The 26,933-nt window shown below is 48.3% G+C and overlaps 1 pseudogene; it reads left to right on the top strand.

Moving 5' to 3' along the window:
• The first annotated feature begins 1,663 nt into the window (after positions 1 to 1,663).
• LOC134738183 (uncharacterized) lies at positions 1,664 to 26,395 on the top strand (annotated as a pseudogene).
• The last annotated feature ends 538 nt before the right edge of the window (positions 26,396 to 26,933 follow it).

Genomic DNA, 26,933 nt, shown 5'->3' with positions numbered 1-26,933 from the left:
ATTGCAATCCCCGATCACCATCACCAATGGGGTTCAACAGGTTACCCGCATCTGCCACATAGGGTAGGCACACGCTGAGCCAGTCAGTGTAGCGTGCATGCAGCACTGGACATCTAAGGGCATCACAGACCTGTTATTGCTCAATCTTGGGTGGCTGAATGCCACTTGTCCCTCTGAGAATTTGGGGGACGCCCACCGCTCGGGGGTTGCATAACTAGTTAGCATTCCACAGTCTTGTTCATTATCAGAATTAACCAGACAAATCACTTCACCAACTAAGGCCATGCACCAGCACTCATGGAATTGAGAAAGAGCTATCAGTCAAACCTGTCCGTGTCCAGGCTGGGTGATATTTCCCGTGTTGAGTCAAATTAAGCTGCAGGCTCCACTCCTGGTGGTGCCTTTCCACCAATTCCTTTAAGTTTCAGCTTTGCAACCCTACTCCCCCAGAAACCCAAAAACCCAAAGACTGGTTCCTTGGAAGCTGCCCAACGGGTCATGGAAATAACGCCGCTGCATCGCCAGTCGGCATTGTATATCGTCGGAACTACGACGCTATCTGATTGTCTTGGAACGTCCAACTTTCATTCTTGGTTAACGAAATCATTCTTGGCAAATGCTTTCGCTCTGGTCCGAACTGCGCCAGTCCAAGAATTTCACCTCTAGCGGCGCAATACGAATGCCCCCGGCCATCCCTCTTAATCATGGCCTCAGTTCCGAAAACCAACAAAATAGAACCGCGGTCCTATTCTATCATTCCTAGCTGCGGTATCCAGGCGGCTCGGGCCTGCTTTGAAAACTCTAACTTTTTGAAAGTAAACGCTTCGGGCCACGGGACACTCAGCTAAGAGCATCGAGGGGGTGCCGAGAGGCAAGGGGTGGGGACGGGCTGTGACTCACCCACCCACCCTCTCCCAAGATCCAACTAGGAGCTTTTTAACTGCAGCAACTTTAATATACGCTATTGGAGCTGGAATTACCGTGGCTGCTGGCACCAGACTTGCCCTCCAATGGATCCTTGTTGAAAGATTTAAAGTGGACTCATTCCAATTACAGGGCCTCGAAAGAGTCCTGTATTGTTACTTTTCATCACTACCTCCCTGGGTAGGGAGTGGGTAATTTGCGCACCTGCTGCCTTCCTTGAATGTGGTAGCCGTTTCTCAGGCTCCCTCTCCAGAATCGAACCCTGATTCCCTGTCACCCATGGTCACCATGGTAGGCACAGCGACTACCATTGAAAGTTGATAGGGCAGACATTCAAATGGGTCGTTGCTGCCACTGGGGGCGTGCGATTGGCCTGAGGTTATCTAGAGTCACCAAAGCCGTCGGCACCCGACCCCCACGGCCGGGGCCAGAGAGGGGCTGACAGAGTTGGTTTTGATCTGACAAATGCACACATCTTCCCCATGAATTGAGTCAGCACCATTTGGCATGTATTAGCTCTAGAATTACTACAGTTTTCCAAGTAGGAGAGGAGCAAGCAACCAAAAGAAACATGACATATTTAATGAGCCATTAACAGTTTCAGTGTACTGGCCCTGCGTACTTAGACATGTATGGCTTAATCTTTGAGACAAGCATATGGTTCTGGTAGGATCAACCATGTAGGTAGAAAGCGGCCTCCGGGCCTCACGAGGATGAGCCAAGAGTCCCAGTCGCGAGGATGGGCATGGCAGGGAGGGTGACGGGGCGTGTGAGAGGGAGGGAACAGTGTGGGGTGGTGGGAGGGGGGCGGTGGGGCAGCGAACCGTACATCCCATCCACCCACACGACACAACACCCCCCCACGGGCTCACCACTCCCAACCCTTCATGCCCAAGTGCGAGGAGGCACACCGCCCGACTCGTGCACGGCAGCCACGAGGGACTGGCGGCCATTCGCATGCGGCAGGCGCAGGGTGGCCCCGACGTTTGGACAGCGAACGAGAAGCGGACCACGGTGCCTGGGATCTCACTGCCAGCGGCCTCTGAGCACGAAGGTGTCTCGGCGCAGTACCTAGAGTGTCTGACTGGCCTTCGGCAAGCCCGCGGCTCCACCACCGCTGCCGCCATCGCGTCCAGCCCCCGGAACCCTCTCCACCACACGTGCTGCAGGCTGACACCAAACCCTCCAGGTGCCCACCAAGCCCAAGTGGGGCGCCGCCAACTTGGTCCCAAAGGCGCACACCCGGAGACACAGACAACAGGCCAAACAGTGGCCGGTGGCAGTGCCCCACAAGGCGGAGCTGGGTTTAGTCCCAGACGGGGCCACCACAGCCTAAGCTGGTGAGCCGCCCAGGGAGAGAGGATCAGTGGGCAGGGAGGGGGGCACAGACAGGCAAGGCTAGGGACTGCAAGGGCAAGGGCACCGGGGAGCCCGCAGAGGGGCGGCTCGGGGAGAAACCTCAGGCATGGCCGGGCCACCAGGAAAACACGGCCACGGGATCCCACCACCACAGGCACGAGGGAGGTCCCACGGCTCCCCATCTAGGATGCCGGATGGCCCTCGGCACTCACCAAGACCCACCTCATGAGCCCCAGGTCCTGCCATTGGGACCCCAAAGCGACCTCAGCCACAAACCCAATGCCAAGGCCACGTTGCTCATTTCCCGTCCATCCTCCAACCTGGTCAAGCTCTGGGAGAACGATGCGCCCCCCACTTGGGATGCTTCCCATGGCCAGGCGGCCCAACCCCGTGCAATGCAAATGCGGTCGTCAGCACGGTCGCTACTCCACAGGGGAGCAGGCGAAGAGCCAGCTTGCAGTGGAGCGGGTCACTCACCAGATGAAACGCCGGGCACAGCCACTGCTCGCGCACAGACTCGGAAGGAGGAGGCGTGGGCCACACAGTAGGCAATGAGCCGCCCTCGGTCCCCACTGCGGAGGCCGGGGAACCCTCTCTCTTCCCCCCTCACCCTGTCGACGGGGAAGCGGAGGAGTGTCCTCTGCAAGCGAGTCGCTACGGCAGTGCTACCTTAACGCAGAGAGAGGCAGCAGGCCGGGGAATCTGGTACCCCAAAGGCACACCTCTCGGATCGCTAGAGAAGGCTTTCTCACCGAGGGTGGGTCACACTCCCCACCCGCCAGTCACCCCTCGTCGGGCCTGCAGAGGTGCTTAGGGATGCCTGGAGAAGGGGGGGGCTTGCGGTACCAGGAAAAATCTGCGTGAGGCAACCTTGAGCCTTTGCGGTCTGGGCAGGGGACCTCGCCGCTGCGCATGCGCGCAATCCCCTAAGGACTCCCCGTCCACCCACCTCCTATCTCCCAGGCAAAGCACCTCCAAGTAAACCCACACACAACCAGTCAGAGGCAGAACGGTAGCCCCTCGGCGGCCGGCCGGCACATGCGTCACCTGCCCCAGCCCACTGCGATCATTAACATACCCCGCGCACAACCGCCAGAGGGGAGCACGGGACCTGCACTCAGCAGACCAGGCGGCGCCCTTCCCTGCATGGCAGGGGTGTGTCTCACTCAACCGCCTCAACCCCCACACCAACGAGCTCCCTCAGGACCCAATCGCGGACACCATGGTGGTGACCGGAGGAGGGGGCGCTAGGGATGGGAAACACACACCACCGCTGGGCCTCCGGCACATGAGTGATAAGCTGGGGGTGGAAGGGGGGAGCCGAGTGCAGTAGGCTCACGCCTGTCATCTCCGCACTTTGGGAGGTGAGGGAAGGTGGATCCCTCGATCCAAGCCTTGGCAACATGGTGAAACCTCGTCTCTAAAAAAATACAAAAACTAACTGGTTTCAGAACCTGGACTCAAAGTTAATAAATAGATAAATAGGCCGGGCACGGTGACTCAAGCCTGTAATTCCATCACTTTGGGAGGCCGAGGTGGGCGGATCACGGGGATCAGGAGATCGAGACCATCCTGGCTACCACAGTGAAAACCCGTCTCTACTCAAAATACAAAAAATTAGCCAGGCATGGTGGTGGGCGTCTGTAGTCCCAGCTACTTGGGAGGCTGGGACAGGAGAATGGGGTGGACCCAGAAGGCAGAGCTTGCAGTGAGCCGACATCACGCCACTGCACTCCAGTCTGGGCAACAGAGTGAGATTTCGTCTCAAAATAATAATAATAATAATAATCATAATAATAAATAGATTAAAATTGAAAATTTGAAAGAAAACGTAGCTGGCTGGGCACAATGGCTCACACCTGTCATCCCAGCACTTTGGGAGGCCGAGGTGGGCAGATCACATGAGGTGGCCAGTTTGAGACCTGCCTGACCACACGGAGAAATGCTGTCTCTACTAACAATACAAAATCAGCCGGTTGTGGTGGCACATGCCTGTAATCCCAGCTACTCAGGAGGCTGAGGCAGGAGAATCACTTGAACATGGGAGGTGGAGGTTGCGGTGAGCCGAGATGGTGTCATTGCACTCCAGCATGGGCACCAAGAGTGAAACTCCATCCCAAAAAAAAAAAAGAATTAAGGGCTGTATTCTGTTATTTTTGCTTCCTACCCTGAGATGAACATAATACAGCTGTTGTCTGTCTGCCTGCCTGCCTGTCTGCCTGCCTGTGACAGGGCCTCACCCTGTCTTTCACCCAGACTGGAGCGCAGTGACACCATTATGGCTCACACACTGCAGCCTCAACCTCCCCTGGGTTAGGCAATTCCTCAAGGGATCCTACAGCCTCGACCTCCCAAAGTGTTGGGGTTACAGGTATGAGCCACAAACACCCGGCCTGAGTTAACACATCTGGTCTCACTACGTCTTAACCACACACCCATGAAGAACTCAAGTCAAGAGAGATTCGGCAAGAGACTCACAGCATTCTCTCCGAAAGCAGTGAGGTGGATGGCGGACGTGTTTCTCGAGCTCCTGGGGTTTTAGGTGACCATGCGTAGAGGAGAGATTTCCAATGTTTCCAGAGATGCACGAGCCACAGTTATTCGGGGCATCCGAACACAAGATGGGGTTTCTGACAGCAACTTAAGGGCCAGGACGGGCCAGAATCTGCCAAGGCTCATGTCCCAGGGTGGGGCCGATGGAACCCAAGGTAGAGGGAGTCAGCGGTCTGCACAGAGAGAGCTCCAGCCCTAGGCACCACCGTGCAGACCAAATCAGAAGGAACAGAGTCCTTCGTCCTACATGCCACATCGCTCCACTGAACATGGGAGCGGATCCGTTTTCCAAACACGAGGTGACTTTCACTTTGCAATGGATCACAAGGGGCCGGGCTTTCCAGAGTCAGCAGGATAAAGAAGTCATTCTGGCTTGGCCTCCTCCATTCCCCGGTAACTGGTGAATTTAAATGAGCCGAGGCTGGCCTGGCCGGAGCCGCTACATGGCGGAGGGGGGTGGGTGGGGTGGGGTGTTGCCTGAGGCACTGCAGAAATTGGGCCTGAGCCTCGAGGATGACCGTGCTGCAGGAACCCGTCCAGGATGCTCTATGCCAAGCACTAAACCACTATGCTTACCGAGATGGGGTTTTCCTCACAGAAGGCCTTTATGCAGAAGTACACTCAGAAGAAGCCTTGTTTTTACTGGCGACCTGTTCTTGCCTCCCAGAAAAGGCCTATAAAGCATATAGACTCTTGAAAAGTCACAGTTGTCCTGCACCGCAATGCAAATACCAGCTTGCAAAATGTTGTGTTGATCTCAGTAAGCTTGCAGACTGGGAACAAATCTTATCTGGTGGAGTGTTTAATAAGCAGAAAAGCCATGATGATATTGTCACTGAGTTTGGTGATTCAGCTTGCTTTCCCCTTCCATTTTGGGACATGTATATTGCAAGACAGATCGGCTTGCCAAAGGATCAGAAGGTTACCAAAAGAGACTTAGTTTAAATCCTTTCCTCTGGTATCCCTTTGAATCATTATGTGAAATAGGTGAAAAGCCAGATCCTGACCAAACATTTAAATTCACATCTTTACAGAACTTTAGCAACTGTCTGCCCAGCTCTTGCACAACACAAGTACCTAATCACAGTTTATGTCACAGACAGCCTGAGACCGTTCTTACGGAAACACCCCAGGACACAATTGAATTAAACAGATTGAATTTAGAATCTTCCAATTCAAAGTATTCCTTGATTACAGATTCCCCAGTGTCTTCTATTGATTCAGCTGTAATTTCACCTGATACTGTCCCACTGGGAACAGGAACTTCCATATTATCTAAACAAGTTCAAAATAAACCAAAAACTGGTCGAAGTTTATTAACAGGACCAGCAGCTCTTAGTCCATAAACCCCAAGTTTTGGGATTTTGCCATTAGAAACCCCAAGTCCTGGAGATGGATCTTATTTACAAAACTACACTAATACACCTTCTGTAATTGATGTGCCATCCACAGGAGCCCCTTCAAAAAAGTATGTTGCCAGAATTGGCCAAACTGGAGCAAAGTCTGACTTCTCGCAGAGTGGAAATAGCCGAGAGGTAACTCCAATTATTTCACAAACAGAAAGTTCTGGTCCATAAATAAGTGCAACACCTCAGGTAATGAGCCCCACTATGACATCTCCCCGAAATGCACTGCATCAAAAAACTTCATGACTCTTTATTAGTGACAGTTCCACAACCAAAGAGAATAGGAAGAAATTAAAAATGAAATTTCCACCTAAAACCCCAAACAGAAAAACAAAAAGTAAAACTAATAAAGGAGGAATAACTCAACCTAATATAAATGACAACCTGGAAATTACAAAATTGGACTCTTCCATCAATTCAGAAGAGAAAATATCCATAATCACACATCAGATTCAGGCTTTTAATCTACAAAAAGCAGCAGCAGAAGGCTTGATGAGCCTTCTTCGTGAAAGTGGGAAAGGTTATTTAGCTTTGTGTTCATACTACTGCAAAGAAGCTATAAATATTTTGAGCCATCTACCTTCTCACCACTACAATACTAGTTGGGTACTGTGCCAAATTGGAAGGGCCTATTTTGAAATTTCAGAGTACATGCAAGCTGAAAGAATATTCTCAGAGGTTAGAAGGATTGAGAATTAGAGTCGATGGCATGGAAATCTACTCTACAACACTTTGGCGTCTTCAAAAAGATGTCTCTCTTTCATTTCTGTCAAAAGACTTAACAGACATGGATAAAAATTCGCCAGAGGCCTGGTGTGCTGCAGGGAACTGTTTCAGTCTGCAGCGGGAACACGATATTGCAATTAAATTCTTCCAGAGGGCTATCCAAGTGGATCCAAATTATGCTTATGCCTATACTCTATTAGGGCGAGAGTTTGTCTTAACTGAAGAATTGGACAAAGCATTAGCTTGTTTTCGAAATGCTATCAGAGTCAATCCTAGACATTATAATGCATGGTAAGTGGTAATGAAGTGTAAAGACAAATCTTGTTGATGGTGCTGGTAGTCACTAATTTTTCTTGTTAGATAGCTCTTTATTGTCATGAATTTTGTTACTAATACTTAGGGATGGTACATACTGGTCAATAACTTCAAAGTAACATGTTTTCTTATGAAATGTATGTCTTTAACAAACTCTTCAGTTAACTAATTATAATAGAATACCAGATGCTTATACTCAACAGTTTCAGTCTTCTACCAAACTTTTGCAAATACTGTAGTTTTGTTTGTTTGCTTGTTTAGTTTTGTTAATTGATTTGTTACTTTTTCTTCAAACACAGAAATGGTGATTGGGACAAAAAGTGCTTGGGAAATTGGAAAGGAATAGCATAATTCACTTATTGGATAATAGAAAAAAACACCGAAAAATTCACTAGTTGCTGCTTTTTGACAGTGTTCCAGTTTATTGAGTTACTATTAAGAACTTAGTGTATCCTTTTATTTAGCAGTATCTCTGTTTTACTTTTTTGTATTTGTGTATAAGTAGACACATAGGAAATTACTACTACCCAGGCCATATTGTTATCAACTGAGTAACATATGAAAACGTTTGGTCCTACTTCTGCCTCAACACCATACTTACTGTTGACATTTATTGTATTTTTCTGGACTGACATAAAAGTTTAAATATCAAGAGAAGGCCAGGCATGGTGGCTCATGCCTGTCATCCCAGCACTTTGGGAGGCAAAGGCAGGCAGATCATATCAAGAGATCGAGACCATCCTGGCCAACATGGTGAAAATCCGTCTATATTAAAAGTATAAAAATTAGCTGGGCATGGTGGTGGGTGCCTGTAGTCCCAGCTACTCAGGAGGCTGAGGCAGGAGAATCGCTTGAACCTGGGAAGTGGAGGTTGCAGTGAGTCAAGATTATGCCATTGCACTCCAGCCTGGGTGACAGAGTGAGACGCCGTCTCAAGAAAAAAATAAAATAAAATAAAATAAAATAAAATAAATAAAATAAAATAAAATAAAATAAATAAGTAAATATCAAGAGAAAGTATAATTCTGAAGTCGTAACTCTGTGGAAACTTTTTTGTCAGATATGGTTATCTTTGGGGTTAATTATTATAGCAGTTGAGTTTTAATACTTGATTTGCTTCTAAATCTGAAGCATTATATTACTAAAATATTTTTTGATTGGTGAATATGTTGTTCAATGGATTATATCACATTTTGCAGTAGTAGTTGCAGTGCCTGAAAGATTGCCAAAAAAATAGTGCTAGCTTTTGCTGACAAATTTAACAATCAACTTGCCAATATTGCCTTCTTTTCCAATAGCTATGTTCTCCATAATATTTTAAGAACTCAGTTCTTCATAAGGCTTGTGTTTTTTTTTTTATTTTTTCCCAAATCTGGTTGATCCTTGTGCTGTTGTTTTTTAAATGTATATTGTCTGTTCAGCTATTCTACAAGAGTCACATTCTTAAAAACCTTAACCATATCAAAAATTGTGTTTAAAGGAGGATTATTCAGATTGGCAAGTTTTTAGTAGGAGGAGTTTAAATGCTGACATATTTAGGTAACTCGAAATACTGAGCAACTTTATTCTAACTACTAAATAGATAACCATTCTTTTGTTTTCACTTTCACTATCATTAGCACCGTGTTTAATATCTTTTCTTCATCTATAACACAATCATAACGATATACAAAGCCACTCAAATAAAGCAGATATATTGTGCTTTAAAAAAAAAAAAAAGAAGTCATTATGTGGCACACAATGAGGTGTGACTCGAATCTAGAATCTCCAGTGAAAACCAATGAAACAGGGTCAAATCCCTTGTCTACCAAAAATAAAAAAATGAGCCAGGCATGGTGGTGCTGAGGCAGGAGAATCACTCTAACCCAGGAGACAGAGGTTGCAGTGAGCTGAGACCTCGCCACTGCACTCTAGCTGCGGGGGGACAGAGCAAGACTCCATCTCATAAGCAAACAAACACAGAAAGCCAATAAAGCTGTTTAACTCAACGTGTCAGGCTCAGGTCTCTTGACAGGATACATCCAGCACCAGGGGAAACGTTGAGGGGTGGGGTGGAATCTATTTTGTGGACTCAAGGAAGGGTTTGAGAGACAGTCCCACAAACGTGACAGCCTAAAGAAGCCCCTCCACCCAAAAAGCAATATTCATTTGTATCCTGTAGCCACCCACGAGGGAGAATCGGGCTCTCTACAGACCCCCACCCCACCCCACCCCATCCCACCCCCCCACCTCATGAAATGAGCTGTCGCTGCATCAGGCTCTATTCACGCCGTGTGGTTTTGTAACCTCCAGCGTTTGTGCGTGTGTTGCGGGGTGGGGTTGGGGTGGCTGTGGACAGAGGAGGGGATAAAGCGGTGGTGTCCCATGGGTGCCCAGTACGTGGGACATGAGTGGGTTGGCCAGAGGCTAGGGAACTCATCTCCTGTCAGGACGTCTCCCCTCCTGGTCCCCTCTCTGACCTTTGCTCCACATCGCAGTTCAATGGGGATCTTGTGGGTGGAGTCATCATCCCTTTGGACTATAGTCAACGAAGGCCGGGCTCCCAAGAGTCTCCCCGGAGTCGGGGCCTTGGCCAGGCTCACAAGGATGCTGACGGAGATGGTTGGTGACGGTGATGTACGTTGGAGACCTCTGGCCAATGCAGAGGTATCCATTGGACCTCGGTGGGACAGGTCAGCTTTGCAGAGTCCCGTGCATCCTTCCAGAGACTCATCCAGCACTAGCAAGCATGGTCCCGAGGATCCCAGCTCCCAGCCGAAGCACTTTTGTTCACACAGAATCCTGGGCAGGAAAGTTCTCAGCAGGTTTAGACCTCCTAGCCAAAAAGCCAAAGTCACTTCTGGGATTTTTTTTCAAAGAGCCAGTGGTTCCACAAAGGGCCATGGGTAGTTGCGGAAATGGAGAGAAGTGTTTGCAGATACATATTTGAGACAGAACGGACAGGGCTTGGTCATAGGTCATGGAGGACATGAGCAGATGCACATTGAGAAAACCCTCCCAGCATCCTAGGTGAACGGAGGTATGATTTTTCGAGACAGTCGAGCTAGAAGCAATGCCAGATTTTAGGGTTGGATATTTATTAATATGTAGTATCTACGAGGTATCCAAGTCCAGAAATCAACTCTCCAGTTCTGTACAGCATTCTGTAGGGAGATCAAATCTGGGATGTCTAAAGTTAAGAATTCAGGCCGTGGTAAGGGATTAGATTAGATGTACTTGAACTTATTTTGCCAAGAATGAGAGGGCAGAAGATAGAGACAGCCAGAGAGCGAGCGAGCAAGAGATAGAGAGAGAGAGACAGAACAAACAGAGACAGACAGAGAGACACAAAGATACACAAAGAGAGAAAGACAGAAAGAGAGAGAGACAGACAGATAAAGACACAGAGAAAGACACAAATGGACAGAGATAGAGAGAAACTGAAAGAGAGACAGACAGAAAGAGAGAGAGACAGACAGAGAGAGAGAGACAGACCGACAGGCAGACAGACAGGCAGAGAAAGAGAGTAAGGCAGCAAGCAGACACACACACACACACAGAGACAGAGAGAGTTGGAGAGATAGAGAGAAAGAAAGAGAGAGACAGACAGAGGGAGAGAGAGAAACAGAGAGAAAGAGAGAGAGACAGACAGAGACAGAGAAAGAGACCTAGAAACAGACAAGGAGAGAGAGAGACAGACAGGCAGAGAAAGACAGTAAGACAGAAGACAGACACAGAGAGAGAGAGACAGAGAGACAGAGACAGAGAGACAGACAGGCAAAGAGAGAGAGGAAAAACAGACAGACAGGGAGAGAGAGAGACAGACAGACAGGGAGAGAGACTGACAGACAGGCAGAGAAAGAGAATAAGACAGAAGACAGACACAGTGAGAGAGACAGAGACAGAGACAGCGAGACAAAGAAAGAAAGAGAGATACAGACAAAGAGACAGATAGAGAAAGACGAGACAGACAGAGAGAGACAGAGAGAAACAAAGAGAGAGAGAGACAGAGAGAGAGAAAGAGAGAGAGAGAGACAGGCAGGTAGAGAAAGAAAGAAGACAGTCACTGTGAGAGAGACAGGCAGAGAGAGAGACACACAGAGACAGAAAGACAGAGAGAAAGAAAGAGACATTCAGAGAAAGAGAGACAGAGAGAAACAGACAGACAGGGAGAGAGAGAGAGACAGACAGGCAGAGAGAGAGACAGACAAGCAAAGAAAGGGAGTAAGACAGAAGACAGACACAGTGAGAGAGACAGGCAGACAGAGAGAGAGACAGAGAGAGAGAGAAGACAGAGAAAGAGAGAGACAGAGACAGACAGAGAGAGAGAGGAGGAGGAAGGGCGTGCTCAGGAAATAATTACACATATTTTATAATGCTTTTGATTCCTTTAAGGGTGGCCGGGGTGTGCTTTGAAAACAACAACAACAGCAACAAGAGCAGCAGCAGCAGCAAGAGCAGCAGCAGCAGCAAGAGCAGCAGCAGCATTCGCTTAAGGATTTCTAGAAAATAAGATGTTCTGAAGTAAACATCAACCGGCTCTCACTACACGTTGAGAGATTCACAAAAGCGCTAGTTAACGACAGGAGAAAACAGCAGCTAACATGTCTTGGGGAAAATATACGTCTTCCTGAAAATTGGGGATTTCTACTTCACCTGAAAAGAAATACATACGAAAACGGAAAAACACGAACCAAACAAAAGAAAACAACAAACACGGGCCAAGGCACCGTTCCTGGAAATTTTAAGTGAGCAAAGTATTAGTTTTCAGAAAACGTTTCTATTTTGGGCAAATAATAAGAAGGCCTAGACTAGAGCTGTGATGCCATTCCCATTGTGAAACTATGTTGGCCGGAGGGCGGAGAAACTAAAACATCATGATAAAAGGTGATTGAGACCCATCCAGGGTGAAGCTTTCCTAGGGAGGGAGGCCTGAGGAGGGACACGGGGGAAAAAAACCCCAAAAGAGCAGACCCGCCTGCTTGCCCACACGGGTCAAGGGCCCCGAGCTGCCTCCAGGGAATTGGGACCGTGCCACCCCCATCTTCAATAACAGTGGCCACTGAGTGAGGCCTGACTCCCACCCTTGCAAATGTCAGCCTGGCAAGAATGAGATCCCCGGTAAGGGGTGGGGGAAGGGGAGAGAAGACGGAGGCACACTGGGGTGGCTCTGGAAGGTTTCCAAGCAGGGTGTTGGGAGGCGGGGGGTGAGGGGTTGGGAGGAACCCGCCTAACTGACTCACTAAATGAAGATAAAGGGACGTGGGTAGTGGGGGGAGCCAGGGGGCAACTTGAAAATTAAACTGACCCCTCCTAAAACGCAAGTAGAAAAGTCTATGCGCATGAAAGACTCCAACACACAAAGAAAACTAAAGCGCTGATCAAAGAACAATAGGGCCCCCGCCAGGGCGGAGGTTCCCTAGGCAACCAGGGAGAGAGGGAGAGGCCTCCAGAAGGGAGAGAGAGAAACCGGTTGCCCCAGGCTCGGTGAAGTCTGCGAAACCTCCCTCCATGTCACCTAGACTTTCAATAACAGTGGCCACTAGATGATGCCCAAAGACAACTGATGTCTGCAAGTGTCAGTCAGCATGGAAAAGAATACATTTATTTATTTATTTATTTATTTATTTATTTATTTGTTTGTTTGTTTGTTTAGAGACAGAGTCCCACTCACTCTACAGCCCAGGCTGTAGTGCAGTGGCACGATCTCGGCTCACTGCAGCCTCCACCTCCCAGATTCAAGTGATTCTCCCGCCTCAGCCTCCCGAGTAGCTGGCATTACAGGCGCATACCCCACTGCACCCGACTCAGTTTAGTATTTTTAGTAGAGACAGGGTTTCGCTGTGGTGGCAAGGCTGGTCTCGAAATCCCAACCTCACGTGATCCCCCGCCTCAGCCTTCCAAAGTTCTGGGATGACAGACGTAAGCCACCACGCCTGGCCTTAAGCATGTATTTTTGAGTCGAGGAGCTTATCAGGAAAATACGAGAAGTAGGGACACCACACGTGGCAGAGAGAAAAGTCTGAAAATGCCCCTTCCATCCAAGTGGGGACCCAGCCTCGACCTCCCAAAATCATACACTGAGTGGCGAAGCCTAGCAAGGCCCATCTGTCTGGATTCCTCTTGGCCTCTCTAAGAAGGCGCTTCTCACTTTTGTGGAAGGGGCAGGGCCCTCTCCGGCATGGGGGGTCTGACAGACTGACAGAGAAAGAGACAGACATAGAAAGACAGAGATGGACAGAGAGAGACAGAGAGAAACAGACAGAAAGACAGAGAGAGAGAGACAGAGACAGAGAGAGAGAGAAACAGACAGACAGGGAGGGAGAGAGAGAGAGACAGACAGACAGGCAGACAGAGACAGACAGAGAGGAAACAGAAAGAGAGAGACAGAAAGAGAGAAACAGACAGACACACAGAGACAGACAGAGAGAAACAGAAAGAGAGAGACAGAGAGACAGAGAAAGGGGGGGAGAGAGAGACAGGCAGAGAAAGACAGTAAGACAGAAGACAGACACAGTGAGAGAGACAGGCAGAGAGAGAGACAGACAGAGACAAAGAAAGAGAGAGACAGACAGAGAAAGAGACAGACAGAGAAAGACAGAGATGGACACAGAGAAACAGAAAGAGAGAGAGACAGAGATAGAGAAAGAGAGAGAAGCAGAAAGAGAGAGACAGAGATAGACAAACAGAGAGAAACAGACAGACAGGGAGGGAGAGAGTCAGAGAGAGACAGACAGGCAGAGAAAGACAGAGACAGACATAGAGAAACAGACAGAGAGAGATGGAGAGAGAGAGTGAGAGATAGAGAGAGAGAGAAACAGAAAGGGAGGGGGAGAGAGAGACAGACAGGCAGGCAGAGAAAGAGAGTAAGACAGAAGAGAGACACAGTGAGAGAGACAGGCAGAGGGAGAGAGAGACAGAGACAGAGAGAAAGAAAGAGTGAGACAGAAAGAGAGACAGACAGACAGAGAGAAACAGCGAGAGAGAGACAGAGAGAGCGAGAGTGAGAGAGACAGAGAGAGAGAGACAGGGAGGGAGAGAGACAGACAGAGAGAGACCGACAGGCAGAGAAAGAGAGTAAGACAGAAGACAGGCACATAGAGAGAGAGGAATGAAAGAAAGAGAGAGACAGGCCGGGCATGGTGGCTCACTCCTGTCATCCCAGCACTTTGGGAGGCTGAGGCCGGTGGATCACGAAGTCAGGAGATCGAGACCATCCTAGCTAACACAGTGAAATCCCGTCTCTACTAAAAATACAAAAAATTAGTCGAGCTTGGTGGCGGGCGCCTATAGTCCCAGCTACTCGGGAGGCTGAGGCAGGAGAATGGCGTGAACCTGGGAGGTGGGGCTTGAAATGAGCCGAATGGCGCCACTGCACTCAAGCCTGGGCGACACAGTGAGACTCCGTGTGAAAAAAAAAAGAAAGAGAGAGACAGACAGACAGAGAAAGAGACAGACAGAGACAGACAGAGAGAAACAGACAGAAAGAGAGACAGAGAGAGAGAGAACAGAAAGGAAGGGAGAGAGAGAGAGAGACAGGCAGAGAAAGAGAGCAAGACAGAAGACAGACACAGTGAGAGAGACAGGCAGACAGAGACAGACAGAGACAGACAGAAAGAGAGACAGAGATGAGACAGAGAGACAGAGAGAAACAGACAGAAAGAGAGACAGACAGAGAGAGAGTGAGAGAGAGAGGGAGAGAGACAGAAAGGGAGGAAGAGGGACACACAGAGAGAGAGAGACACGGGTAGAGAAAGACAGTAAGACAAGATAGGCACAGAGAGAGAGACGGAGAGAGAGAGCGAGAGAGACAGAAAGAGAGACTCAGAAAAAGAAAGAGACAGAGAAAAACAGAGACAGACAGAGAGAGACAGAGAGAAAAAGAGACAGACAGAGAGAAACAGACAGAAAGAGAGAGACAGAGAGAGATAGAAACAGACAGGGAGGGAGAGAGAGACAGACAGGCAGAGAAAGAGACAGATAGAGAAAGACAGAGACAGACAGAGAGAGACAGAGAGAAACAGACAGAAAGAGAGAAGGTCCTAGCCCAGTAGCAATACAGTGCCTTTTCTTCATTTTCTCTTTGTTTTCTGGTTTCTTTTCTTTTTTCCTTTTCTTTTCTTCTCTTCTCTTCTTTTCTTTCTTTTCTTCTTTTCTTTTCTTTCTTTCTTTCTATTTATTTATTTAGAGACCGAGTCTCACTCTGTCACCCAAGCTGTAGTGCAGTGGCATCATCCCGGGTCACTGCAACCTCCGCCTGCCAGGTTCAAGTGATTCTCCTGCCTCAACCTCCCGAGTAGCTGGGATTACAGGTGCCTGCCCCACCGCGCCCGACTCAGTTTCGTATTTTCAGTAGAGATGGGGTTTCACCATGTCGGCTAGGCTGGTTTTGAACTCCTGACCTCGTGACCCACCAACCTCGGCCTCCCAAAGTGCTGGGATGACAAAAGTGAGCCACTGCATTCAGTGTACAGTGTCATTTGTTAGAAATCACTCGTGGGAACACACACTTATAGGTCATGTGTAGAGATTTTATTTATTTATTTATTTATTGCAAGGGAAGGTGGGGGGATGGTGTTTCACTCTTGCTAGCCAGGCTACAGTGCAATGGCATAGGGAACTCAAAGAGTCAACCTATGGCAGAGAGGACACGTCATTCTGAGCATAAGGCCCGCAGTGAAAGGTGGCAGGGCTGGCATTTTTAAAGGCTGAAATCCCTACGGCTCAGGCCTGTCGTCCCAGCACATTGGGAGGCCCAGGAGGGCAGATCACTGTAGGTCAGGAATTCAATCCCAACGCGGCCAACATGGAGAAACCCCGTCTCCACTAAAAATAGAAAAATTAGCCGTCTGTCGTGGTGCACGTCTGTAATCCCAGCTGCCGAAGAAGAATCACTGGGACCCGGAAAGCAGAGGTTTCAGTGAGCCAAGAGAGCGCCACTGCATCGCAGCCTGGGTGACAGAACGAGAGAGACTCAGTCCAAAAAAAGGAAATGAAGAGAAAAAAAAAAAAAGAACAGGCCCAAATACTGCATTGTCGCTGAATATTCCCCCCAAAGGCCGGAAATCCCCTGACTCAGGTCAAGGAGGTGGTGTTTCGTTTCACTTATCTCTGTCCCTCTCTCCCTCTCTGTCTCTTTCTCCTCTAACTTTCATTTCTTGTTCAAGCATACATGTGCCAGATTGTTACAAAGGTAAACTTCTGATGGGGGGTTCAGTATGCAGATGATTTCATCACCCGGATACTCAGCACAGTACTCGACAGTTTTCATGTTTCGTTTTGTTTTGGTTTCTCCTGAAGCTGTCTCTCCTTCCACCCCTCCTCCCTCAAGTAGGCTCCCATGTCTCTCATCCCCCTCGTTCTGCCCACGCAGAACTCTCATCTATAAGTTCCCACTTATGGATGAGAACACGCGGTATTTAGCTGATTGTTGCTTTCATCTTCGATGGTGGCGGTTAAAGAGGCATGACACAAAATTGACCCTTAGGACGCTCCCCTCTGTCCCCACCCTGCACCCCCTCCCCACACACACCCTCATTCCTCCACCCCCTCCTCAAATGCAGGAAAGGAAGAAAGACAGAAATTAAAGTAAGAGGTCAGCCTCCAAGGCGGTGGAGGCAGGGGATCTCAAAGGGTGAGCAAGCGATGGGGGTCGGGGGATGTCTTGGCTGAGCTTGCAACAATGGGGGACCGAGTTTCCAGCCCCAACACACCCCGTAATCCTCAGCCGTAGCCAGCCTCTGGGTGGGGTTGCGCCTGTAAAACTTCTGAATGGAGAGAAGCCCAAGGCAATGGAAGGCATCATCTCCAACTCCAGGAAGGGAATAGGGCTTTGTGCATTTGAATGGGGCTTTAGAAGGCAGTGCTGTGGCTTCCAAAGCATTGCGTCTCGCCTCGCCTCACTTCGCCCAGAGTGAGACTCCATCTCAAAATCAATCAATCAATCAATCAATAATAAAAAAAATCAATGAAAGAAAGAAAAACAGAGAAGAAAGAAAGAAAGGAAGAAAGGAAGAAAGAAAGAAAAAGAAAGAAAGAAAGAATCAGTACAGTGGTCGTGGTCGTGAATCATTCCCCAGAGTCCAGGCGCAGTGGCTCATGCCCATCACGCCAGCATTCTGAGGCACCGGGTCAGGAGGGTTGCAACAAAATGATGAGACTCTGTCTGTGGAAAAACATTGAAAAATGAAGGCCAGGTTCGGTGGCTCACGCCTGCCATCCCAGCAGTTCGGGAGGCTGTAGAGGGCAGATCACCTGAGGTCGGGAGTTCAAGACCAGCCTGACCAACATGGAGAAGCCCCGTCTCCACTAAAAATACAAAATCCGCCAGACGTGGTGGCATGTGCCTGTAGTCCCAGCTACTGGGGAGGCTGACGCAGGAGAATCACTTGAACCCAGGAGGCATAGGTTGTGGTGGGCCAAGATTGCACCATTGCACTCCAGTCTGGGCAACCAGAGAGAAACTCTGTCTCGGGAAAATGAATAAATACATAAATAAAAATGATCTGGGCACAGTGGTGCATGCCTGTGGTCCCAGGTACTCTACTCTGGAGGCTGAGGTGGCAGGATCGCTTGAGTCCAGAAGCGTCCACGCTGCAGTGAGTTGTGATGGCACCACTGCCAGGGTGACAGAGTGAGACGCTGTCTCTAAATCAGTCAATCAATCAAATCACTGGAAGGCGCTGTCTGTGTCTTACTTTCAAAGGGTGTCTCTTTAGGCCAAGCAGGCATGGTGCCTCACAACAGTAATCCTGGCACTTTGGGAGGCTGAGGCAGGGGGAAAGAAAGAAGGGAGGAAGGGAGGAAAGAAGAAAGGCAGGAAGACAGTCAGGCAGGAAAGGAAGAAAGGAAGGAAGGAAGGAAGGGAGGGAGGGAGAAGAAAAGAGAAGAAAAGAAAAGAAAACGGGAAGGGGCATATCTCCTTGACTGGTGACTGCCCAGGATAAAGCTGACTGAAGCCTCGACCTCTGGGGCCTCAAGTGTTCTCCTTATCTCAGCCTCCCGAGTAGCTGCGACTACAGGCAGGTATCACCACACAAAACTAATCTTATAAAAATATTATAATTATTATTGAGAAAGAGTCTCGCTCTGTCTCAATAATTGCCATGGCATGATCTCAGCTCACTGCAACCTCGGCCTCCCTAGTTCAAGCAACTCACCTGCCTCAGTCTCCTGAGTAGTTGTGATTACAAACCTATACCACCAGACCTGGTAATTGTTCTATTTTTCATAGATATGGGGTTTCACCATGTTGGCCAGCCTGGTCTTGAATTCCTGGCCTCAAGTGATCCACCCACCTTGGCCTCCCAAAGTGCTGGAATGACAGGTGTGAGCCACTGTTCCTGGCCCAGATGATCTTTTTTATAAATTGTAGAGAAGAAGTTTTGTCAGCTGACGGGTGGAGAGTGGGGTGGGTTTTACTCAGACTGTGTCCTGTGAAAAGGGTAAATTGTGGCTTGTGAACTAGATGTGGAAATTGTGTGTGTGTGTGTGTGAGAGAGAGAGAGAGAGACCAATCCAACCATGAGGACCCAGAAATGGTGTTTGATTTGGGTCCCTGCCTAGTCACCTGTCTGTGTGTAGATGACTGAAGATTCCACAAATGAAGGTCAGCAGTATCTATTGAGCTGTTTCTCCCTCTCATGCGTCTCATGTGTGTGGTGGAGAAAGGGAAGAAAAGAGGTTCTGATGGGAAGTTGTCTTCACGCCTGAGGAAGCTGAAGGCAGGCTGACGGGAAGGAGGGCATCCTATGTGGCATTTCCATACCTGGACACCCTTTACAATGCTGGGGCTGCCAGTCCACCCTGTATGTTAACACACCCCCAAGAACAGCACGGTCCAGGGTGGTCCAGTCTCGTCCCATCTGGCCCACCCGGGACATCTGGTGGAAGTCTTCACTGGAGTATTCGACACCATGGAATACTATGCAGCCGTAAAAAATGATGAGTTCATGTCCTTTGTACGGACATGGATGAAACTGGAAACCATCATTCTCAGCAAACTATCACAAGGACAAAAACCAAACACCGCATGTTCTCACTCATAGGTGGGAACTGAACAATGAGAACACATGGACACAGGAAGGGGAACATCACACACTGGGGACAGTTGCGAGGTGGGGCGAGGGGGGAGGGATAGCATTAGGAGATATACCTAATGCTAAATGACGAGATAATGGATGCAGCACAACAACATGGCACATGTATACATACGTAACAAACCTGTAGGTTGTGCACATGTACCCTAAAACTTAAAGTATAATAATAATAAAATAAAATAAGGAAAAAAAAAGAAAGATTCATCGCGGTTCCCTTGGGGTCGCCAGGCAAAGGCCAGCTGGGGGAGGGTGGTGGGATGTGAAAGGGGGTGGGACATTGGCCTCAGAGCTCCCTGGAAGGTGGCAGGCAGCCGGTGGGGGATGCTGAACCAGAGACGTCTGGCAGGATATAGATCTGGAAGGGGCGTCAGTCCTCTCCCGTACCTCTCCCACGGAAAATCCCACAGCGGCGGTGGGAGCCTTGGTTGGGGGAGAAGCAGGGACAAGGGGGAGAGGGAAGGAGGCCCCCAGGAGGATTTAGCACCGAAAACCCATCCAGGCAATCGCCCTTCTATCGGGTCCAAGGTACACCCTGGGAGGCGGCAAGAGAAATGTTCACCACATGCTTTTTGTCTTTCTCTTTATTTTTTTCGTCTTTTCCATTTTACAAGAGATGCTCATTTCAACAACCAGGCGGTGGATGTGATTGGAGAAGTGTCAAGGCCAGGAGTTTGAGACCAGCCCGAGCAACTAAGCAACACAAGTAGGAGAGCCCAGTTGAAAAAAATGAAAAAAAAGGATGAGAAAGAAAAGAAAAGAAAAAAGAAAAACAACCACCAAGAAAGTTAAAATTCTCTAATGGTGCAGGCACAAAAAAAGAGTGATTTCACGTCTTTTCCCACAACATGGATAGAGCTGGAAGCAAGTATGTACCCAGTGAACTGCCTTCTGCTTAAAAGTGGGAGGTAAACAGTGGGTACGCACATGGTCATCAAAATGGAAATAACAGACACTCCAAAAGGGAGGAAGAGGGTAAGAGGGGGACAAACGATGAATAAATCGCCCGTCGGTGACAACGTTAGCCACTTGGGTATCGGATACACTGGAGGTCCACTTCTACATCCGGAGGCAGTAGTATGCTGATCTAACAAACAAGCACGTACACCCCCTGAGTCTGTAAAATACCAAAACAACGACGACAGCACCAGCAGCAGCAGCAACAACAACAACAACAGAACAGAAGCTGGAACACAAAACCACCACGACCACCACCACAATCACCAGTTGGGGGTTGGGGTAGGGTGGCTGCGCTCGAGGCCCTCAGGCTCAGTCCCCTCGGGTTTAAAAAAGAAAACAGCAGACTCATTCCCGTCTGTAGGCAGGAAAAATCCAATCAAAGTTCTCCGTTGCGAGAAAGGGAAGTAGAATAAGGAGAAGGGCTTATTGATCTTCTTGTGATCGATCGAGACCATACATGTAAGAAAAAATTAAATACAGACAGCAACACTTTCTACACTGTTCAAAAGCATCGGAGATCAGACGCACCACACTTCATGGGGCTTGTGCCACTAGAAAGAAAAGACAGGCCAGGCTTGGTGGCTCACGCCTGTCATCCCAGCACTTTGGGAGGCCGAGGCAGGTGGATCACTAGGTCAGGAGATCGAGACCATCATGGCTAACACGGTGAAACCCCATCTCTACTAAAAATACAGAAAATTTGCCGGGCCTGGTGTGGGTGCCTGTAGTCCCAGCTACTCGGGAGGCTGAGGCAGGAGGATGGCATGAACCCGGGAAGCGCAGCTTGCAGTGAGCCGAGATAGAGCCACTGCACTCTGGCCTGGGCTAAAGAGCGAGACTCCGTCTCAAAAAAAAAAAAAAAAAAAAAAAAAAAAGCCAGGCATATTGCTGCATGTCTGTAGTCCCAGCTACTCAGGAGGCTGTGGTAGAACAATCACTTCACCCAGCAGTTAGAGGCTGCAGTGAGCTATGATCATGCCACTGCACTCTGGCCTGGGTGACAGAGCGAAACCCCTTCTCAAAACAAAGAACAACCAAAAACCTACAAGCATACTCAGAGACAGTGTAGGTTTGGTTCCAGACAACCACAATAAGGCAAATGTTACAATCAAATTGGTCGCATAAACATTTTGTTTCCCAGTGCTTATAAAAGTTATGCTTAAACTGTGTTGTAGTCTAATAAGTATTTAATAATTATTAATTAATTAATTAGTAATCGCATTATGTCTAAAAATCTATGTACATACCTTAACTTAAAATACCTCATTGCTGAAAAATACTAATGAATATCTAAACCTTACCAAGTCATAATCTTTTTTCTGGTGAGTGAAGGGGTGGCCTGCCCCTCCACACTTATGGGTATTTCTAGTCAAGTGGGACGAGAGACTCAGAAAATATGTAAGACACAGAGACAAAGTATAGAGAAGCAATAGTAGGCCCAGGGGACCGGCACTCAGCATACGAAGGACCTGCACAGGCACCGGCCTCTGAGTTCCCTCAGTTTTTATTGCTTATTATTTTCATTATTTCAGCAAAAAGGAATGTAGTAGCAGAGCAGGGTGATAATAAGGAGAAGGTCAGCAAAAAACATGAGCAAAAGATCTATGTCACTTAAGTTCAAGGGAAGGTACTATGACTGGACGTGCACGTAAGCCAGATTTATGTTTGTCTCCACCCAAACATCTCAGTGCAGTAAAGAATAACATAGCAGCATTACTGCAAACAAGTCTGGCCTCCCACCATAGGGCGGTTGTTCTCTTATCTCAGAATTGAACAAATGTACAATCAGGTTGTATACTGAGACATTCAGTTCCCAGGGACAGGCAGGAGACAGTGGCCTTCCTCTATCTCAACTGCAAGAGGCTTTCCTCTTTTACTAATCCACCTCAGCACAGACGCTTAACGGGTGTCGGGCTGGGGGACATTCAGGTCTTTCTCATCCCACAAGGTCATATTTCAGACTTTCACATGGGGAGAAACCTTGGACAATACCCCGCTTTCAAGGGCAGAGGTCCCTGCGGCTTTCTGCAGTGCATTTTGCCCCTCGTTTATTGAGAGTAGAGAATGGCAATGACTTTTGCCAAGTATACTGCTTGTAAACATTTTGTTAACAAGGTACATCCTGCACAGACCTAGATCCCTTAAACCTTGATTTCATACAATTGTTGTTTTTGTGAGCTCCAGGTTGGGTCAGAGTGGCTGAGGCAAAGTGGCTGGGACAAAGCTACAAATTAACAACATCTCAGCAAAGCAATTGTTTAAAGTACAAGTCTTTTTCAAAACGGAGTCTCTTATGTCTTTCCTTTCTATATAGACACAGTAACAGTCTGATCTCTCTTTCTTTTCTCTACAGTGAGGGTCTTGCCTCTATATTGATGGCTGCTGACTGATCAGTGTGGGGGCTGCTGAAGTTTGGGTGCCTGTGTCAATTTCTTAAAACAATGAAGTCTGTTCCTTTCACAAAAGATTTCCCTGTAGCATGTGATGCTGTTTGACAGCATTTTATCCACAGTAGAACTTCCTTCAAAATTGGAGTAAAGCCTCTCAAACCCTGCTGCTGCTTTAACCACTAGGTTTATGGAATATTCTAAATCCTTTGTTGTTATTTCAACAATTTTCATAGCATCTCTACCTGGTGTAGATTCCATCTCAAGAAAATATTTTCTTTGCTCATCCATAAGAAGCAACTCCCCACTTGTTCAAGTTTCATCATGAGTTGCAGCAATTTAATCTCATCTTAAGGCCCTAATTCTAATTCTGGTTGTCTCGCGATTTCTACCACATCTGTAGGGACTTCCTCCACTGACATCCTGAACCCTCAAAGTCATCCATGAGGGCTGGAATCAACTTCTTCCAAACTCCTGTTAATGTTGATATTTCAACTTCCTCCCATCAATCACAAATGTCGTTAATGGTATTTGCTATTAAGGAAATTTGTGATTCATGGGAGGAGGTTGAAATATCATGAAGGAATTAATGGTGAAACCTTTCCAAAAGGTTTTCAATTCAGTTTATCCAGATTCATCAAAGAAATTACTATCTATGACAGCTATACCTTTACAAAATGCATTTATTATTTAATAAAAACACTTGAAAGTCAAAACCACTCTTTGATCCACAGGCTGAAGGATAGATATTGTATTAGCAGCCATAAGCATAACATTAATTTCCAAGTACATCTCCATCTAAGCTTCTGGGTAGCTAGGAGAATTATTAATAAGCAGCAATCTTTTTTCCTTTTTTCTTTTCTGTCTTTTTTATTTTCCTTTATGTAGTTTCCCTCTTGTTGCCTAGGATGGAGTGCAGTGGCATGGTCTTGGCTCACTGCAACCTCCACCTCCAGGGTTCAAGCCATTCTTCTGCATCAGCCTCCCAAGTAGCTGAAATTACAAGTACCACCACCATGCCCGGCTAATTTTTTTGTATTTTTATTAGACATAGGGTTTCATAATTTTCACCAGGCTGGTCTCCAACTTCGGACCTCAGGTTATCCACCCACCTCGGCCTCCCAAGGTGCAGGGATTACAGGTGTGAGCCACTGCACCAGGCGAAGCAGCAATCCCTTTAAAGGACTCGTTTTTTTTTTGTTTGTTTTGTTTTGTTTCTGAGCAGTAGGTCTCAATAGTGGGATTAAATTATTCAGTAAACCATGATGTTAACAGATGTGTTGTCACTCAGACCGTGATGTTCCATTTCTAGAGCACAGAAAGAATAGATTTTGCATAATTCTTAAGGGCCCTGAGATTTTCAGAGTGGTCAATGAGCATTGGCTGTAACTTAAAGTCATCAACTGCAGTGGTCCTCAAAGACAGTCAGCCCATCCTTTGAAGTTTTGAAGCCAAGTGTTGACGTCTCTCTAGAGATGAAAATTTTACATCTTCAGTAAGCTTAATCATTTCCAGCTCTGGACTTAAAGTGAGAGATGTGCAATTCTTCCTTCCATTTGAGCTCTTTGAGGCCACTGTGGTTACTAATTAACACCCCCAGTGGGTGTCATCCTCCTCCCTCCTCAATCGAGTTCACCCACACCGCGGCGTGGGGAACAGGGCTTCCTGCACCACACAGGCCCTGCATGCCTGGGGCTCTGCCACAGGGGCTTTCGTGAGCCAGGGAGCAAGAGCCCTCCCCCCACTCCAGCCCAGCCAGGCTGCACAGGCAGAAGGAATCTCTCAACCTGCCACTGCATGCGGGAATTTTGTGTTTGCTGCCCTTGCTCCTCTGGAAGTAGGACTGTCCAAACCTCAGACTCTTCAGTGGCCTCCGCACCCCAACAAATGCCAGGAGGACGAGGATCCACAGCATGGCGGCCTGATGGGCACGTGCTCAGTGGGACAGCTTGGCCTCCCTCAAGCTGAGTCACAGGGGCAAGGTGTGTTTGCACCAACCACGTCCCACCGGAGTACGCGGTGGGTCTGGAGCCCCAGGTCGCCAGGGCAGTGTGGGAAACCAAAGATGGGGCACCTCCACCTCTGAAGCTTGTGACCCCAGAGGCCTCCTCATCAAGCACAGATGCAAGCCATCCAGGCACCTCTTAACTGCTTCAGGAGCCAGGGCACTCATCTACACTCACCTCCAGCCTGTTAGATGAGCTCCTGTCAACCCCAGCGTTTCAGCAAAAGGCACAACATTTCCTAGATATGGCGCCACTGGGGAAGCTGAAGGAAGTGGAAGAGCTTGCTCCACTGGAAACACTCCTCAGACAGGAATAACACCGGGCTCTGCTGGAGGAGCTTTGGGACGCAGGGTTGGGGTGGGCTGGGGGCAGGGCGGCGGCCTCTCTTTCATGGTGAACCTCTGACTCGGTATTAAGAGGCGTGTCGTCCCTTCCAGCTGACCTGCCTAGGATCCCTGAGTTCCAGGTCCCATGAGATACTCCACTCAGAGGAGGGCTGTCATTCTTTCCTGAGCATCCTGAGGATCCCAGGGCTCATCCAGGTACCGGGAGGTGGACTGTCTACTGCTCATGCGCGGGTTAGCAGGCAGCAGCCTAGGTTTTCTAACCAGCCAAGGCGGAGCTCTCATCCCTTCCCTCTTGCCCCCACTGCCGCATTCTTCAGTGGGGCGGGCGGAGACCTCCATCCCGGGAAACACTGGCACGGTCAGGCACCAAGCCTACTCTTCTTTCCGCGTCTCGCCACCTCTGTCTCCCCACCCCACCGTCACTCGCCTACGCTTGCCCTACCAGCTTCCTCGACATCACCGTGGAGCACCTGACAGCTAAATGCAAACCCGAGACCCCGCGCAAACCGGGGTGCTGCCCTTTCTACCCGGGAGGGAACTCAGGCAGAGATGCGGAGAGGAAAGGAGACAGGGAGGGAGCGATGGAGGGAGGAAAGAACGGATGGACCAAGGGACCTTGGAAGGGTTGGAGGGATAGAAGGAGGGAGAGAGGGAAGGAGGGACAGAGGGAGGAAGGGAGGAAGTGAGGGAGGGACGGAGGGAAAGAGGAAGGGAGGGAGCAAGAAACAGAGAGAGGAAGGCAGAGAGAAAAGCGTTCTTCTGCCTCCAGGACCAGCAGGATCTCACACTCCGGGAAAATGTTGGGTGCCCAGTGCAGGCTAAGTGCTTGGCCCACAGCTGTGTCGGCCTGCGGGGCTCTCACTGGCCCTCCTGATCGCCAGCCTGGGTTACTTCATCCAGGAGCGATTCAGACGAATTTCATCTCCCAAGGAATGAGTGAATTACCCAGAGAGCAATGAGTCGAGACTTGGGTGATTGTCCATTTTTCATCCACATGGTTCACAGATGAGATAGCCCCACGTTGAGCCTGCAATGGAGCACGAGGTGCATAGTCCCGTCCACACAGGAGTCACAATCAGGCTGACTGAAGCGTGGCTTCAGGTTCCACATTCCTTTGTCTTCTGCAAGGGGGCCTGTTGCTCATGTGTCTGAAGCCCCCGAAAGCGTGACCAGGTTGACTGTTTGGTTCCCGAGCTCTGTGGGAACACAGAAACATCCAGAGAAGAGTGGAAAAGCAGCATCCTGTCTTCGCTCTCCTTTCCAGTTTCCTGTTTGGAAACAGGTCATAGTGGAGACTCCCCATGTCGTAGGAAACAGGAATCCATCGTCAGGCCGTGATGCACCAGACATTTCTTTTCTCTGTAGTTTCACTCTCGTTTTCTACATGAAAATAAACAAGATTCATAAGGAATCAGAAAAGAATTTATGGTACACAAGTCTTGACTACTGTTGCATTCCACTTTGAAATCATTTTGAGCTAAAACAACAGTTTTCCAAGATTTAAAGAAAAATAGATTTTATAAAAGGGATTCTTTTATTCACTCAATACATCATTTATGATACTGACAGTAACAAGTGATATTTTTTCCACTATAATTTGTTCTGATGAAAGAAATAATTCTTTTAACTCCTCACAAATGCTACATTTTCAAGACTAAAGGAATTATCAGTAGGCATTCTTTCTTCTTCATTTAAGTTATTTGTCTCTAAAATATGTCAAGTAAACTTTTAAAGATTCAGGGAGGGGCAGTTTCAGGATTTTTTCTCTCAGTAAATTTTGAGGTGGCTCCTCTGGCTTCATCGCTTCACTGTGATCTTTTTCTTCCTCTTCTTTGCTATCTTCTTCCATTTTTTCATCCTCCTCACTGTCTAGAGG

Source organism: Pongo pygmaeus, chromosome 15 (genome assembly GCF_028885625.2).
Source record: "Pongo pygmaeus isolate AG05252 chromosome 15, NHGRI_mPonPyg2-v2.0_pri, whole genome shotgun sequence".
NCBI classification, from domain to species: domain Eukaryota; kingdom Metazoa; phylum Chordata; class Mammalia; order Primates; family Hominidae; genus Pongo; species Pongo pygmaeus.
This window is presented reverse-complemented; position numbering and strand designations above follow the sequence as displayed.